Genomic DNA, 16,455 nt, shown 5'->3' on the forward strand with positions numbered 1-16,455 from the left:
GTGCAGGAAGAACAGTCCTGCAAATCATGATCATCTCTACATGTTCTGTCATAGCAGAGAAAATGTGATCGCACTGGCACTGATGAACATGTGACAAGTATCCCAGGAATGACAGCCAAGATGCTTCAAACAGGATACAAACTAACAAGTACATTTTTATTTTGATGTGTCTTCAAGATACCTTCCGTTTATAATAAATTGCTCTCCAGTTAATCGAGTGATACAATTTGAGTTTGTTTTTTTTTAAACACAAATTAGGCAGGGCACTGGTGGCTCATGGCTATATTCCTAGCTATTTAGGGGGCTGATATCTAAGGATCATAGTTTGAAGCCAGTTTGGGCAGAGCGTCCTTGAGACCCTTATCTCCAATTAACCATCAAAAAGCTGAATGTGGCCAGGCCCCAGTGGCTCATGCCTGTAATCCTAGTTACTCAGGAAGCTGAAATCTAAGGAGAGCTGTGTGAAGCCAGCCTGAGTAAGAAAATCCATGAGATTCTTATCTCCAATTAACTACTATAATGAATACAAATCAGCAGTGCAGCTGTGGCTCAAGTGGAAGCGTGCTAGCCTTGAGCAAAAGAGCTCAGGGACAGTTCCAAGGCCCCTGAGTTCAAGCCCCAGGATAGCACACACACACACACACACACACACACACACACACACACACAAAAAATGCTGAAAGTGGAGACCAGCCTTGTACAGAAAAGGCTAAGGGATAGCATCCAGGCCCTGACTTCAAGCCTCTGTACTAGCACCAAAAAGAAAACAAAATTAATTTAGAAGGGGAAAAATATGAGGAGAAAATAATTACAAAAAGATGGCATGAAATGACTGAGCCTGGGAAGCTCAGCAATGACTGCAAACTCAGTTGACAAAGGTAGACATAACATGTGAGATTACACGTGGCTGATTATGCAGCTTCTTATTCCCATAATGCCTTGGACTCCTGCTCAAATGTTCTTTCTTCCCATAATGCCCTGGGAGCCTGTTCAGCCAATGAACAGAGTCAGGTCTGTGCATGCACAAACCATCAAGCAATGGGAACAAGGGAGGAAATATGGGAGGAACTTCGTAAAAAGGACTTAAAAGGACTCCATTGGCCTCCTCTTTAGAGTCCCTCTCTTCAGTCTACCTAATTTCTTTTTTTTTTTTTTTTTTGGCCAGTCCTGGGCCTTGGACTCAGGGCCTGAGCACTGTCCCTGGCTTCTTCCCGCTCAAGGCTAGCACTCTGCCACTTGAGCCACAGCGCCACTTCTGGCCGTTTTCTGTATATGTGGTGCTGGGGAATCGAACCTAGGGCCTCGTGTATCCGAGGCAGGCACTCTTGCCACTAGGCTATATCCCCAGCCCCCTAATTTCTTTTTGCTGTTTTCCTTTCACTTTCAAGAAAAAACTTGACTCCTTCTGTCTTAAATAGTTTTCTACCCTATACTTGTATAATGGGCAGAGAAAAAAATGAACCTCGTCTCTAAAGATGGCACCAACAGGATAGAACCATAATTTTTCCTGAGGAAATTAATACTCTGAGAGTAGTACCAGCCAGCAACAAATCAACAAAGCAAATAATTAACCCAGAGAACAGGGAGAGACTTGACAATTAAAATCATAGGAACCACTGTGGCTTAACAAAATACTGCTTCACATTCATTCACCCTTTTAATTTCATAATTGGAGGTATGGAAATGTAAGATGAAAGCAAATGGAAAATAACACAGCATTTTGTGTTTTCAGAGACTGAGTATGTGCTATGCTGGCAAAGGAAAGACCTTGTGGGCTTTGAGAACCTCAGACCTGGACTCAGGCTCCAAATCAGTCACTCACAAACTCTAGGACCCAGAGAAGGCCATTCATTTAACAGTCACTGGACATTACTAAGCACCTGTAAAGGAATACACAAAAGGACTAGGTGCTTAGAAAACATCAGGGATCAGAGCAGCAAAGTTGCTTAGCTTCTAATAATATGACATTAGACTGCCAAGGTGTTCATGTTTGTTTGGGTTTTTTTCTCTCTCCAAAGTTCATATATAAAATGTAATTCCACTGATGTAACCATGTTCAAAGGTGGGGTCTTTGCAAGGTCTTAATGGATTCCTACGTGAATTTTGTATTCTCAAGGGCCTGCAAGGTCGTGACTGTGGCTGGAACACAATGAGCCAAAGGAGGAATTTGAGGTAGTGGGCCCAGAGTGGTTGGTCATGGAGTGCAGATCTCAGATCTTATAGACCATGACATATACCAACTTCAGATTTTACCCCATGTGCCGTGGAAAACCTTTGCAGGGCTTTAAGTATAAGAGTCCCATGACCTAACCCATACTTAGAAGATTTCTGTGCTCAACTCAGCCAGAGATGATGGTGGCTAGTGTCATTATGGTAGCAGTAGATATAGTGGAAGTAGATCAATTCTGGATGTCAACCAAGGGTAAGATGTACAAGAATATCCTAATACAGTGCTAGAATGAGAGGATGAGGAGGAAGGAAGAGGGGTAGGTTTTCATGTGTTTCTGGACTATTGAAAATATCAATATGGGATTGTTTTTTTAATATGGAAAATAGTGAAATGCCTTAAGGCTATAAAAATTAGCTTCCAACTTGTGTCACTTTTATTCACCCAGTAAAAAGACCCCTTCTTTGCTTTAACAAAACATTAAAAGAACTCCTTGAACATATCTACTGGTGATAGATTCCAGCTTTTTGGACTTTTTATTTGTAGTTGTATAGTTTCGATTGAACAACCCTATTCATGAATACAATTTTAAAAGATATTTTTCACTGGATATAAAATTTTATTGTTTTGGTGGTGGGGGAGTTGAGAGGGGGAAAACCAGGAAAGAATGAGGGAGGGGTGACATTGTTAAAAGGAAATTTACTTGTTACCTGACCCAGGTAACTGTAACGTACATCACTTTTACAATAAAAAGCATATATTTTTAAAATTGTTATTATCATTAAGTAGTTGTACAAAGGAGGTGCCATTTAACAAAGCAATTTATAAATACAGTTCATCTTGATCAGAGTAACCTCCATTAACATTTTCACTCCCGTTTGTCCCACCTCTTCCCTTACTTTTCTTAATTTTATGGAATATACAACAAGTCTTTGACTCCATTCTTCTTCCCTTCCCCACTTCCTTTGTCTATGCTTCTCCCTTTGGGCCCCCTCTTATATATATCCATTTCCTGGTGCTGATCTTGTTGGGGTTTGACTTAGTCTTTCACAAAAAACAAAAACATACTATTTGAGCTCTCCATAGGGTCTATAATATCAGTTAATATGTAACTAGTTTCATACCACATGTTGTGTTTACTTATAAATTTATTTATAGGCACATTCTACCTACTACAAATGAGGGAAACCATACAACCTCTGTTTCTCTGTGGGTCTGGCTTACTTCAGTTAATATAATTTTTTTCAAGAATTTCTATTTCCTTACAAATGGCATAATATCATTCTTTCTGATGGATGAGTAAAGTTCCATTGTGTATAAGGGTGAACAAATGCAGCAATGGTACCTACAGTACACTGTGTTGAACCTGAACTATACCACATGTGGATGGGGCAGGAAGGGAAAACTGGGAAAGAGCAAGGGAAGGGGTGACATTGTCCAAAAGGAAATGTACACTTTTCTGACTTATGTAATTGTAACTCCTTTGTACATCACCATTATAATAACATTTTCTTTTATTTTAAAAGGCCTACTTGTAAATACCTTCCCATTAGCCACTAAGTTTCAACACCTGCCTTTTGTAGGGAACATTCTTTGAACCACAGCAGAGGTAAATTCACTTCCTGTTTCTCTGATGTCAAATTTTCAACCTGGTGAATCTAAAATATTTTTTTATACATCAGGCAGAGATAGGGACTTGTTGAGATACAGAACTTCTGATCAGCAGGTCTAGTGTGAAGGCTCAAATTTTAATTTTTAAGTCACTTTCCTCCTTGGCAAAATGGTACTGATTTTTCTCACAAATTTTATTCATGGATCTATTATGCTATCTGTAAACTTTGTTTCCAAACAGGGAAGGAGGTGCAATTAATTATAAGTTGCAACCCCATAGGTCATTTTTTATGACAAGGCTGTGGTGACCATCCCATAGCATCAGATCCATATTCTCTAGCATAGCCTTTGAAGTCCTTCAAGATTTTTTTTCCAAAGCACCTCCCTAATGTCCACCTCAGTAAAAATCAATCCTCTCCAGCCTCGTAGAAACTCCACTTGTTCCTGACCATCTGATACTCACTTTTTCTTTGCAAACCTGTGACTTTCTCGACCTCAGGTTTTCTTACCTCCCTTTACTGAATTCAAAACATTGTTCAAATACCAGCTTGACTCTGAAATCTTGCCCAGCTACCTCTTTAGGTCTCTGATGGTTCACGGCTCATAACAGTATGGATAAACATAGATCACCCTCACCGTAATTCCTAGTGTGCATGTCCTCCTCTCAGAGTCTGTGACTTTTCACGGACAACTCAACCATGGGTTTGGGGCTGGGAGTCAGCTGACTGGGTTCCATCCCACCTCTGAAACACCCCAGGTGAGTGATCTGATCCCTGGGGAAGATAATGAGCCTTCCTGAACCTCAGTGTTCTCATTTACAAAGTAATATACAGCCATTGCTTCTCAAAAAGTATGAAGAACTAAATTAAACCCAAGACACGTATTTTAGAAAAGTACTCTTGCTGATAACATTTAGGTATTCCCAATGCTTTCAGAATCCTAATCAAAACGTGAAAGAATTGGTTATTTTCATTTTCAACAAGCCAGGAGGCATAAAATATTTTCCTCCTTATGTTTATGAATTCTATTGCTTGCCACTACTAATGTGATTCACGTGTTGATTTAGTGAAATGGAAGTTCTGTTCCTGCATTTTTATTTTTCTCCTGGGTTGCTTTTCTCATCTCACTAATTATAATGAGTTTTGTAGATTCTAGATACTGATCTCTTTTCAATTACTTGTGGCACAAATTTCTTCTAATGATTGCTTATAGGTCCCAATTTAGATGTTTTACAAACTATTCAGTATTTTCTTTCTCTGGTCTTTATAATAATGTTGGCGATCAGGAGGTCAGTGCTTCATGAATGCTAAGCAATAGATCTTGCCTTTATTAAAATAGTTCATTTTTAAAGTTAATTTTATTAGCTTTAAGTAACTGTACAAAGAGGTTTGATTTCAGCATAACAGCTTTATAACTACAGTGCATCCTGATCAATGTTACCCCTTTCATTAGTCTAACACGATTAGAAATCTACCTATTTTTACATTAGGAAAACCTTTTCCTATATTATCTCTTCAGTCCATGAGACATCTTGAGTAGAATGAAGTTTTTCTCTTTCTTGGCCCCAGGATAACTCACTGTTAGAAACCATTCAGTTGGGGCAACATTTCTAAATGTCTAAATGTGATTTTTCAGATCACAGAGTAACTCATATTCTTTTTCTTTCTTTCTTTCTTTCTTTCTTCTTCCTTTCTTTCTTTCTTTCTTTCTTTCTTTCTGTCTGTCTGTCTGTCTTTCTTCCTTTCTTCCTGTCTTTCTTTCTTTCTTTTTTTTTATTGTCATTCATGGGGCTTGAACTCAGGGCCTGGGCACTGTCTGTGAGCATTTTTGCTCAAGCCTAGTACTCTAGCTACTTTGAGTCACAGCCACACTTATGGGTTTTGGTGGGTTTGTTTTGTTTTGTTTTTTGTTTTTTTTGCCAGTCCTGGGGCTTGGACTCAGGGTCTGAGCATTGTCCCTGGCTTCTTTGCTCAAGGCTAGCACTCTACCACTTGAGCCACAGCGCCACTTCCGGCTTTTTCTGTGTATGTGGCACTGAGGAATTGAACCCAGGGCTTCACGCATGTGAAGCAAGTACTTGCATGTGAGACAAGTACTTTACCACCAAGCCACATTTCCAGCCCGTGCCACTTACGGTTTTTAGATGGTTAATTGGAAACAATAGTCTAATAAACTTTCTTGCCCGGGCTGGCTTTGAACCATGATCCTCAGATCTCAGCCTCCTGAGTAGCTAGGATTACAAGCCTGACTCACTGGTGCCAGCTTCATATTTTTTTTGTTTTCCGGTAACTTTACTGATTTAGTATCTTTGCTGATTTTTTTTCTTTTTTGGCCAGTCCTGGGCCTTGAACTCAGGGCCTGAGCACTGTCCCTGGCTTCCTTTTGCTCAAGGCTGGCACTCTGCCACTTGAGCCACAGCACCACTTCTGGCCATTTTTCTGTATATGTGGTGCTGGGGAATTGAACCCAGGGCCTCATGTATACGAGGCAAGCTCTCTTGCCACTAGGCCATATCCCCAGCCCCGTGATTTTTTTAATTGTATATTTCACCTGAATTTGAATTTTCCTAGAATAAAAAGTTCATAAATTTTATTTATATTTGTAATATCTACTTTGTTGATGAGATTTCCTTTTCAATACTAACCATGACCCCCCCCCCACACACACAGGATTATCACAATTAAATCCCCCTGGTACTACTGTATGTGCAAATAATGAAAATAAATAAATGATAAAGGAAAAAAAGAAATTAGATATTTAGCGAATGTTCGGTAATAGTGCTTATTGCGTAAATTTTACTACAATCACCACAATTACTATTATAGCCATTGTGTGGTCCTCCCATGCATGGCATGTGGTAGATGGATGTTCAATAAATATGTACTGCTGAATGGATTAATTTGGTACTAATACATCACTGCTCAAAAAAAATGGCTTTTTTTTCCAAGAAAGAACTTCTAGTGGATGAATATCTAACTACAGGAATGGCCAATGCAAAAGATACTGGGGCAGAACAATGTCATGAGTCTCTCTGGTCACCTCAGCAGAACAGTTTGCCCAACCAAGCCTAGCTTCAGCCTCTTGACCATTTATAATTAACCTAGATGACCCAGGTCAGATGAAGAAACAAATAGAAAAAAATAGAGATGGATGCTCTACTATGGTAAGCTTCTGCACCAGAAAATAGATAATCCCTTTAAACAGGAATTTTTAGACTGTGTGGGAAGGCATGCCTCATACTCTGCTCCAATTAAAACAAGGACTGAGATTGGAGGGGAGCCAAGGACTTTGACATGACTGGAGGAAGAAATGAGCATGTTTATTTCCCCATAAATGTGAACAGAAGTAGTAGGTGGTGTGTTAACTCCTACACATGCACACACACACACACACACACACACACACACACACACACGGCAATCGACAGAGGAGACTGTATTCAATCACAAAAAGTAAAACTAAAAGCAGATTTTCCTAGTCCCATCCCCATTAGCAGCAATTACTATAGTAAGACTGCTTCTAAATCCTTACCCATAAAGTTCTTCAAAAGAACTAATGTGTGTCCAGGCACTGGTGGCTCACACCAGTAATCCTAACTACTCAGAAGGCTGAGATCTGAGGATTATAGTTTGAAGCCAGCCCAGTCAAGAAAGTCTGTGAGAACCTCATCTCCAATTAACCACTAGAACACCAGAAGTGGAGCTGTGGCTCAAAGAGGTAGAGTACTAGCCTTAAACAAAAAAGCTCACAGATGGTACCCAGGACTTGAGTTCAAGCTCCATGATCAACCAAAAAAAAATTTTTTTAAGGAAGAGGAGAAGGAGGAGGTGAAGGGAGAAGGAGAAGGAGAAGAACAACAACTAAAGTGTGTATTTGGATTAGAAAAAAATTTCTGGGGTTGAGAGAAATGGGGGTGAATGATGAAAGAGGTGACATTGATCAAGATGCATTGTACTCACAAACTGACAAGTTGAATTGAAACTTCTTTGCACAACTACTTAAACATAATTGAAAAGTTAACTGGGTGCCAGCAGCTATGTCTATAATCCTAGCTACTCAGGAGGCTGAGATCTAAGGATCTCCATTCAAAGCCAGCCCAGGCAGAAAAGCCCCTGTGAGACTCTTATCTCCAACTAACCACTCAAAAACCAGAAGCAGAGCTGTAGTTCAAAGTGGTAGAGCACTAGCCTTGAGCAAAAGAGCTCAGGGACAGCACCCAGACCCTGAGTTCAAGCTCTACAACTGGACTCACCCCCCCACCCCCCCAAATCAAAGCTCTGTGTGTGTGTGTGACTGTGTGTGTCTTCACCTAATTACCTAGAAAAGTGAACTAAACATTAGTGCTATTTAAATAATTTTTGCATTATACTATCATATGGCCTAAATTTTCAGGAACTTAGAAGGGTCATTTTTTTTTAACTTAGAAAGGCCCTGAGTAAATGGCTTTTCTCTGCTACTGTCTTTGTGTTTTGATGTCACCTAGGCAACGTTTGCTGTAGTTACCATTAGGTGAGTGTTAAGAATGGGTTTTCTGGGAAACCCATTTGGAAGCTGATTAATTTTTCAGATGTCCTGCACCAAGCAGCCCAGAGGATTGACAACACAGTGTGAGATTGTACAGCTTTATTTCACAAAAAGGAATTCATCCAGGTGGCTCTGGTGTCCTGACAAAATGCAATTTATTCTATTAAATGTTATGTGTTCTTTAGTTGTGCTTTCTGTTCTCTAGCTGTACAAAACATTATTTTGTTTATTGCAAGCTCCTAAACTGGCTTTGCTTCTCAACACACACTGCTGTGTTAGTAGATTGGATCTGTCTGTACTCTCTTCCTCCTTTTTTTTGTTTTGTTATTGTTGTTGTAATTCTTGAGTAATGAAGCCAGGTTCCAGTGGTTCATGCCTGTAATGCTAGCTACTCACGAAGCTGAGAAGTAAGGCAGCTAAAACAGAAAAGTTTGGGAGACTCTTATCAACTAACAAAAAGCCAAAAGTGTAGGTGTTGCTCAAGCGGTAGAGCTTCAACCTTGAGTGAAAAAGCCAAGTGAGAACACAAAGCTGTGAGTTCAAGCCACCATACTGGCACCAAAACAAAATGAGTCACTCAAGAGGTAGACTCAAAATTTCCTAAACTAGACTTGGAAAAAAATCATACAAGTGAAGTGAGCCAGACCCAAAGAAACATGGACCCTATGGTTTCCCTCACGGGGAATAATTAGTACATGTCTAGGATAGCCATAGCAGAAGATTACAATAGCTCAGTAGGTATGTCCATATGAACACATAAGATGATGCTAAGTGAAATAAACTTCAAGTTATGGAAACAAGTGGTTTATCATTGTTGTTGTCATTTTCAGCATACCATGTGAAATTATGCCTTTTTTCTTTTGTCTTTCTTTCTGTGGTTTTACCCCTTATATCACTGTAGCTGATTTTAATACTCTGAATATTGTATATACATGTGTATTAGAGCTAGGGAAGGAAAAGGGAATACCAAAATGGAGAGACAAAGGACAAAAATACAAGCCAATGCAACAGCAATACTTACAAAACTATATGGTGGGGCTGGGAATATGGCCTCATGGTAAAGTGCTTGCCTCGTATACATGAAGCCCTGGGTTCAATTCCTCAGCACCACATATATAGAAAAAGCCGAACGTGGCACTGTGGCTCAAGTGGCAGAGTGCTAGCCTTGAGCAAAAAGAAGCCAGGAACAGTGCTCAGGCCCTGAGTTCAAGCCCCAGGACTGACAAAAAAAAAACTATATGGTATAAACCAACTGTACAACTCCTGGTGGGGGAAGAGGGAAATGGGGAGGAAGGAGGCAGGAGAAAAATAAGGGAGGAGGTAAGAAGTTGGATAAGAATGTTTGTACTGCCTTATGTATGAAACTGTAACCCCTCTGTACATCACTTTAACAATAAAGAAATGGAAAAAATCAAAACCAAAAATAACTTCCTAAACTAAAACCTCTTGGCCTCACACGCCTCCCCAAAGGCCTTCGCAATCTAGCCCCTCTTCATGTAGCCAGCCATAGCTCCCAATTAGTCCCTATCTCCCAAGTCTAGCTGTTAGCACTTCAAGCTTCTCAAATACACCTTGCTTTGTCCTTCTCAGCCTCAGAACATGTGTTCTTTCTGCTTGGGATGGGTCCTTCCTTCCCTTACCCTCTGCTGTGCATCCTTCACCTCTCTTTCTATCTGTCTTCCTCCTGAAAGCCTTCTCTGAACCCTAGCTTGGGTAAGAGGCCAGTGAAATGTAACCTCCTCGCATCCTGCACTTGCCCTACTTCAGCAATTCCCTGCTCTCTCTATTATGTTGTCAGGCTTGTGATATTTGTCTTGGCCAGCAATATGTGCCTTGCATGTCATCAATTACATTAGCCAAACAAGTAGAGAAACTAAAGACAAATCTTTCTTCAAACCCAGGTCTAAAGAACTTCAAGGGGCTGGGGATATAGCCTAGTGGCAAGAGTGCCTGCCTCGGATACACGAGGCTCTAGGTTCGATTCCCCAGCACCACATATACAGAAAATGGCCAGAAGCGGCGCTGTGGCTCAAGTGGCAGAGTGCTAGCCTTGAGTGGGAAGAAGCCAAGGACAGTGCTCAGGCCCTGAGTTCAAGGCCCAGGACTGGCCAAAAAAAAAAAAAAAAAAGAACTTCAAGGACTTACCCACCATGATAGCATGGTTATTCTCCTTATCCCAAGGATGACAACCCAAGACGTCCACTAGTGTCATCCGTGGTGAGAGGACACCCACGTAGGCCATGTGCCTTGGAGGGAACTATGCCACCTCATGTGCAATGAGCACCCACCATTTGCCTGATTCTCCCCGTAACAGGGAGTCTGATATCGCCAGTGATCACTTTTGTTCATGAGGAAAATCCCCATAGACATTGTATTTAAACAAAAAAAAAAAAAATATGTACTATCAGGGGCTGGGAATGTGGCCTAACAGTAGAGTGCTTGCCTCACATGCATGAAGCCCTGGGTTCAATTCCCCAGCACTACATATATAGAAAAAGCTGGAAGTGGTGCTGTGGCTCAAGTGGTAGAGTGCTAGCCTTGAGCAAAAGAAAGCCAGGGACAGTGCTCAGGCCCTGAGTTCAAGCCCCAGAACTGGCAAAAAGAAAAATGAAGAATGAGAAGTCTGGAACTATTTTGACTTTTTTTTTAATCAGGGCAAAATACAATGTATGTAATAGAGCCAGGCTCTGGTGGCTTTCACCTGTCATCCTAGCTACTCAGGAGACTGAGATCGGAGGGTTGCAGTTTGAATCCAGCCAAGGCAGGAAAGTCTGTGAGACTCTTATCTCCAATAAACCACTCAGAAAAAGTGCTACTGTGGCTCAAAGTGATAGAGCATTAGCCTTGAACAAAAGAAGCTCCGAACCCAGGCCCAGGACTGGCAAAAAAAGAAAAAAGTATGTAATGTAATATGTCATGCACACAAACAAAATACTCATCAAGCTCCCTGTGTGCCAGTTCCACATTACACTAAGCTTCAATTTTCTACATGACTTACATCTACCTCTGAAGAGATTTTTCCCTTGTTCCAAGCACCAGTAATTGGCCAATTTGTCATTCACCTACGGCAGGAAAATGATTTGTAGAGAATAAAAAAAAAGCAAAAGACAATTGTCTTTTCCCAGTAAAAGACACTCAGTTCTCCAATTGCCTGCTTGAGCGTAGAATGACCTCTGCAGCATTGAATTCCAATGTCACACAGAGCATGATAACTCTCATTATCTCACATAGCAGAAATCAAAAACTCTAAGTGGAAAACCAATTTTTTTTCTGGAAGATAACAAAGTAGTACTGATACAAAGACGTAAGACTGGTTTTTATTTCTCAGAAAAAAAAAGATACCTAAGTTGAATCATTCCTAATCAATGTATGGCAATAGAGAGAGTTTAGCATTCAATTCAGAGGGTTTTACTGTCTGACTCTTAATCTAGAAGCTCTATGACTTCAAACACACAATGGCCTACTGGGAGCCTTGGTACTTGTTCTTAGGGATAAAAATGAGAGGAAATGATACCTTCCCACTGGGATTTGATAAAGGAGGTGCCTTACCAGAAGCAAGTGGAGGCAGGAAGACCAAGATTGTAGTTCCCATAGATTTGATTTCTTCTGAGGCCTCTCCTTTGATTTCTTGTGGCTGCCTCCTCTCTGTGTCCTCACAGAGCCTTTGGCCAATGAATGCACATTTCCAGTTTCTGTTCTGTCCTCTTATAAGGTACCAATCACACTCGATTGCAGCTCCACCCTTATGAGCTCACTTAACTTTAATTACTCCTTGTGAGACACTACCTCCATTGGGAGTCGAGAGCTTCAACATCTTACCTGGGTAGGTAGAGTGAGGGGGAGGAAGTCAGGCAGTCCATAACAGCAGATGATTGAACTCAAGTTTAAGAAGAAGGAAGAGGGCTGGGAATATGGCCTAGTGGCAAGAGTACTTGCCTCCTACACATGAAGCTCTCGGTTGATTCCCCAGCACCACATATATGGAAAATGGCCAGAAGGGGCGCTGTGGCTCAGGTGGCAGAGTGCTAGCCTTGAGCGGGAAGAAGCCAGGGATGGTGCTCAGGCCCTGAGTCCAAGGCCCAGGACTGGCCAAAAAAAAAGGAAGAGACCATCAAAAACGTCCTAGCCAGGCACTGGTGGCTCACACCTGTAATCCTAGCTACTCAAGAGGCTGAGATCTGATGATCCTGGTTCAGAGTGCTCAGATTATGCCCTGAGAGCCTTACCCTGCAGAGAGGTCTGTGTGCAGGTGAGGTGGGCTAGGCAGGCATTGAGAAACAAGAAGCAGACCGTACAGTGACCAGAGGATGATGCAAGTATACAGCAGGTTGTTGTGTGACTGCTCAGAGAGTAAAACAAGACAACCTGAATCCAACTGGACCCCACATGGTGAACAATAACAACTGCCAGCTGTCCTTTGTTTCATTGGAATGACACCTGCCCATTATTCACCTTATAGAGGCGGTTCCCAGCATCTATCCAATGTCTTGACACAACTAAACATTTCATAGAATGGGCAGGGGGGGGAGGAAAGGGGGAGCAAATCCCATTCCTGAAAAATCCTGACCCATTCCTGGAAGTCCTATGCTTTTCTCCACCTTAACTCATAAATAAAAATTTACTCATAAAACAAGTTATCCAAAAGTCCTATAAAGCAGAGTGAGTATCTCTCTCATGAGAAACCCAGTCATCTCTTGAGTATATAGGAATTTCCCCCCATGAGGAAAGGGATGGCATTGATGATGCTACATTAAATTTGTATACTGGGGGCTGGGAATATGGCCTAGTAGCAAGAGCGTTTGCCTTGTATACATGAAGCCCTGGGTTCAATTCCCCAGCACCACCTATATAGAAAATGGCAAGAAATGGCGCTGTAGCTCAAGTGGCAGAGTGCTAGCCTTGAGCAAAAAGAAGCCAGGGATAGTGCTCAGGCCCTGAGTCCAAGGCCAGGACTGGCAAAAAAAAAAAAAAAAAAAAGAGTCTCTAAATTTGTATACTGACATGTTGAACTGAGATCCCTTTGAACTAGTTAAAAATAATTTTTAAAAAGTAAAATTCAACTGGGCTGGGGATATAGCCTAGTGGCAAGAGTGCCTGCCTCGGATACACGAGGCCCTAGGTTCGATTCCCCAGCACCACATATACAGAAAACGGCCAGAAGCGGCGCTGTGGCTCAAGTGGCAGAGTGCTAGCCTTGAGCGGGAAGAAGCCAGGGACAGTGCTCAGGCCCTGAGTCCAAGGCCCAGGACTGGCCAAAAAATAAAAAAATAAAAAAATAAGTAAAAAAAAAAAAAAAAGTAAAATTCAAAAAACCAACCAGGCTCATGCCTGGATACTTAGGAGGCTGAGATCTGAGGATTGAAATTCAAAGCCAGCCCAGGCAGGCTATGTCTATGAGACTTTTATCTCCAATTAACATCCAAGACACTGGAAGTAGAGCTGAGACTCCAAGTGGTAGGTCACTAGCCTCAAACACAAACGCTCAAGGATAGCACCCAGGCCCTGAGTTCAAGCCCCAGGGCTGAAACAAAAAAAAAAAATGTAAAGACAAAGTAGAAAGAGTTTCTCTCAGTTCCTTCCCTTGTCCTACCTCTAAATGTTTTCTCTGGTGGTGACAAGAGGAAGTGGCACTGTAGCTCAAGAGATGGAATGCTAGCCTTGAGCTGAAGAGTTCAAGGAGAGAAGCCAGGCCCAGAGTTCAAGCCCCATGACTGACAAAAAATTAAAAAAAAAAAAAAGAACAGTTCCCTCTGCCCCAAGCCTTCACTTACGGATATCACAGCACCGGAAGTTTGGGGTGGGATTAGGATTGTCACTGTACTGCAGCCAGGGTGATCAGAGCCTGGTCTTGATTTCTATGCCAGATCACAGCCTTTTCTTCAATATTCTTTCCATTAAAAAAGTGTGGGTATAGGTGTCTGTGTGTGGTATGTGTGTCTGAGTCTGTGTATATGTATGTGTTTGTGTGTGTGTGTATATATGTATGTGTATATGTATGTATGTATATGTGTGTGAGACAGAGAAAGAGAGAAAAAATTCTAACTGGAGCCTGATTTGCTGAAGTTTGAGTGTATCCCTCAAAGCTTCGTGTACTGGGAAAATGAATCCTCAAATGGATGTGTTGGAAGTGAGACCCTATGGGAGATCATTAAGGTTAGATGAGATCATGAGGATATAGCCCCCATGATGATGGCATTCTTAGTTTTTTAAGAAAAGGAAAAGAGACCCAAGCTAGCTGGCTTGCTCCCTGTCACCTTGTGACGCCCTTCATCCTGCTAGCATGCAGCAAGAAGGCCTTCAGCCGAGGCTCCACACACATGGAAGCCTTCCCAGTCTCCAGAAATCAATGTCTATTCTTTACAAATTACTCAGTCTCAAGTAACTTATCTATAGCAACAGACAGTAGTCTAAATCAGCATCCCAAACTGTTACAGCGATGCCATTAATCCACATACACTTGCGCCGTCATTTATAAGCTGGGTGAGCGTATACATTTATGTCTATCCATCTGGGAGAGTGCAGTTGAAGGAGAAAGAAAGAGAGAGACATAAAAGATGTGAAAGAAAGAGAAGTCGGAAGAAGCTGAAGGGAGAATCGTAAGGAAATGAAAGAGGAAGGGAATGAAGAGAATGAACTTTGGGAGAAGCCAGGCAGGGATCCGGAGCCCCATTTGGACCTCCTGTACTCTGTGACTGAGAGACACAAAGGCTCCACACATGAGACTAGTTCTCTGGTCTGTATTAAACTTTTAAGAAGGGCAGGCCAGTGTCTCTGAACAGCTGTGTCACGCTAAGCTGCCTGGCTGGGCTCCCAAAATCACCTGGAGCAATGAGCTACACAAAGCCTTGATTTATCCTAACTTTTCCCAAAGCACATAAACAGGGTTCTATAGTCATTTTAGGAAATGCTATGGATACAGTGCTATAGTTTGATTCCTCTCTGCAAATACGCTCACGAAAATGCACCAGCATCACGAGGTCTATGAGAAGAAGCCCACGTGTGGGGAAATGGGATGGGCTAACTTTGAACTCTTCTGAGGCATTTTGATCCTCAAACTACACAGCTGTTTAATCATGTCATTAGTTCAAATTAAGTCAAGCCACAGACAGGAGCTCTCTCTACAGGAAGTGTTGATTCTCCTGCCAGGTAACACTTCCTGACACGAGGACAGTCTGTAGGATTCCATGGCCATCGTCCAAGCCAAGCAATAGGTTCTACACAAGTCATTGAAAACGTTCGCAGCAGCTTACTCACATGCTTGGCAAACCGACCCATGCCTCATCACAGGAGTTCAACGGCTAGAAATAAGCTTGTTCTGACTTGCATGTTAGAGCATGAGCATACATGGATTTTATGCTCTGGGTTTAGGACTAAAACTCAAAGGACAAAAAGTTTATTATTGAAAAGTGGAAATCATATACACCTGCTGTGTCTAGAGAATGTGCAAGGTTGAGGAGCGATCACAGCTCCTTAATCAGCATAATTTCCCCAAGCTATGAAACTGAAAAAATCCAATATGCAGGAAAACCTGGTTATGGCTTGAATTGTATTCCCCCAAAATTTCTCTGGTAAAGACCCGATTCCTAGTACTGAAGAATGTGACCTCCAAAATGATCGCAAAGGTCAAATGAGATTTTCTAACTAGGCCTTCGTCTGATGTCACTTGTATGCTTATTTTTAGAATATGGAGAGGGATTTCAAATTGGGCCACATACAACATAGACAGAAGCTAGACCATGTGAGAACATAGCAGGAAAGCAGTCATCTGCAAGCCAAAGAGAAAGGCATCAGAAGAAAACAAACACATGGCAACTTCATTTGGGACTTCGTGCCTTCAGAAGTATGAGAAGATGAATTTCCATTGTTAGCTTCTGTGTGTTTTATAAGGGTAGGCCTCACAAATTAATACAAGCAGATAAGCTACAGAGCAAACATCTGATTGTCTATCCAACACCTGTCCTCTCCTTCTTTCTTACTAACCTAACCCATTTTTACTCAAATATCTTATCTTTCATGACATAGAGAAAGGCAATCGTACCCAGGTTGCAAGAACAGTGTTGAAAAAAAATCTACACAGCTGTGTTCCATTTATTCCTGTCACCAGTGATTGGCTTAAGAATAGACATGACACCAAATTCAGATGGAAAGGAATA

The sequence above is a fragment of the Perognathus longimembris genome, chromosome 13, assembly GCF_023159225.1.
Source record: "Perognathus longimembris pacificus isolate PPM17 chromosome 13, ASM2315922v1, whole genome shotgun sequence".
NCBI lineage: Eukaryota > Metazoa > Chordata > Mammalia > Rodentia > Heteromyidae > Perognathus > Perognathus longimembris.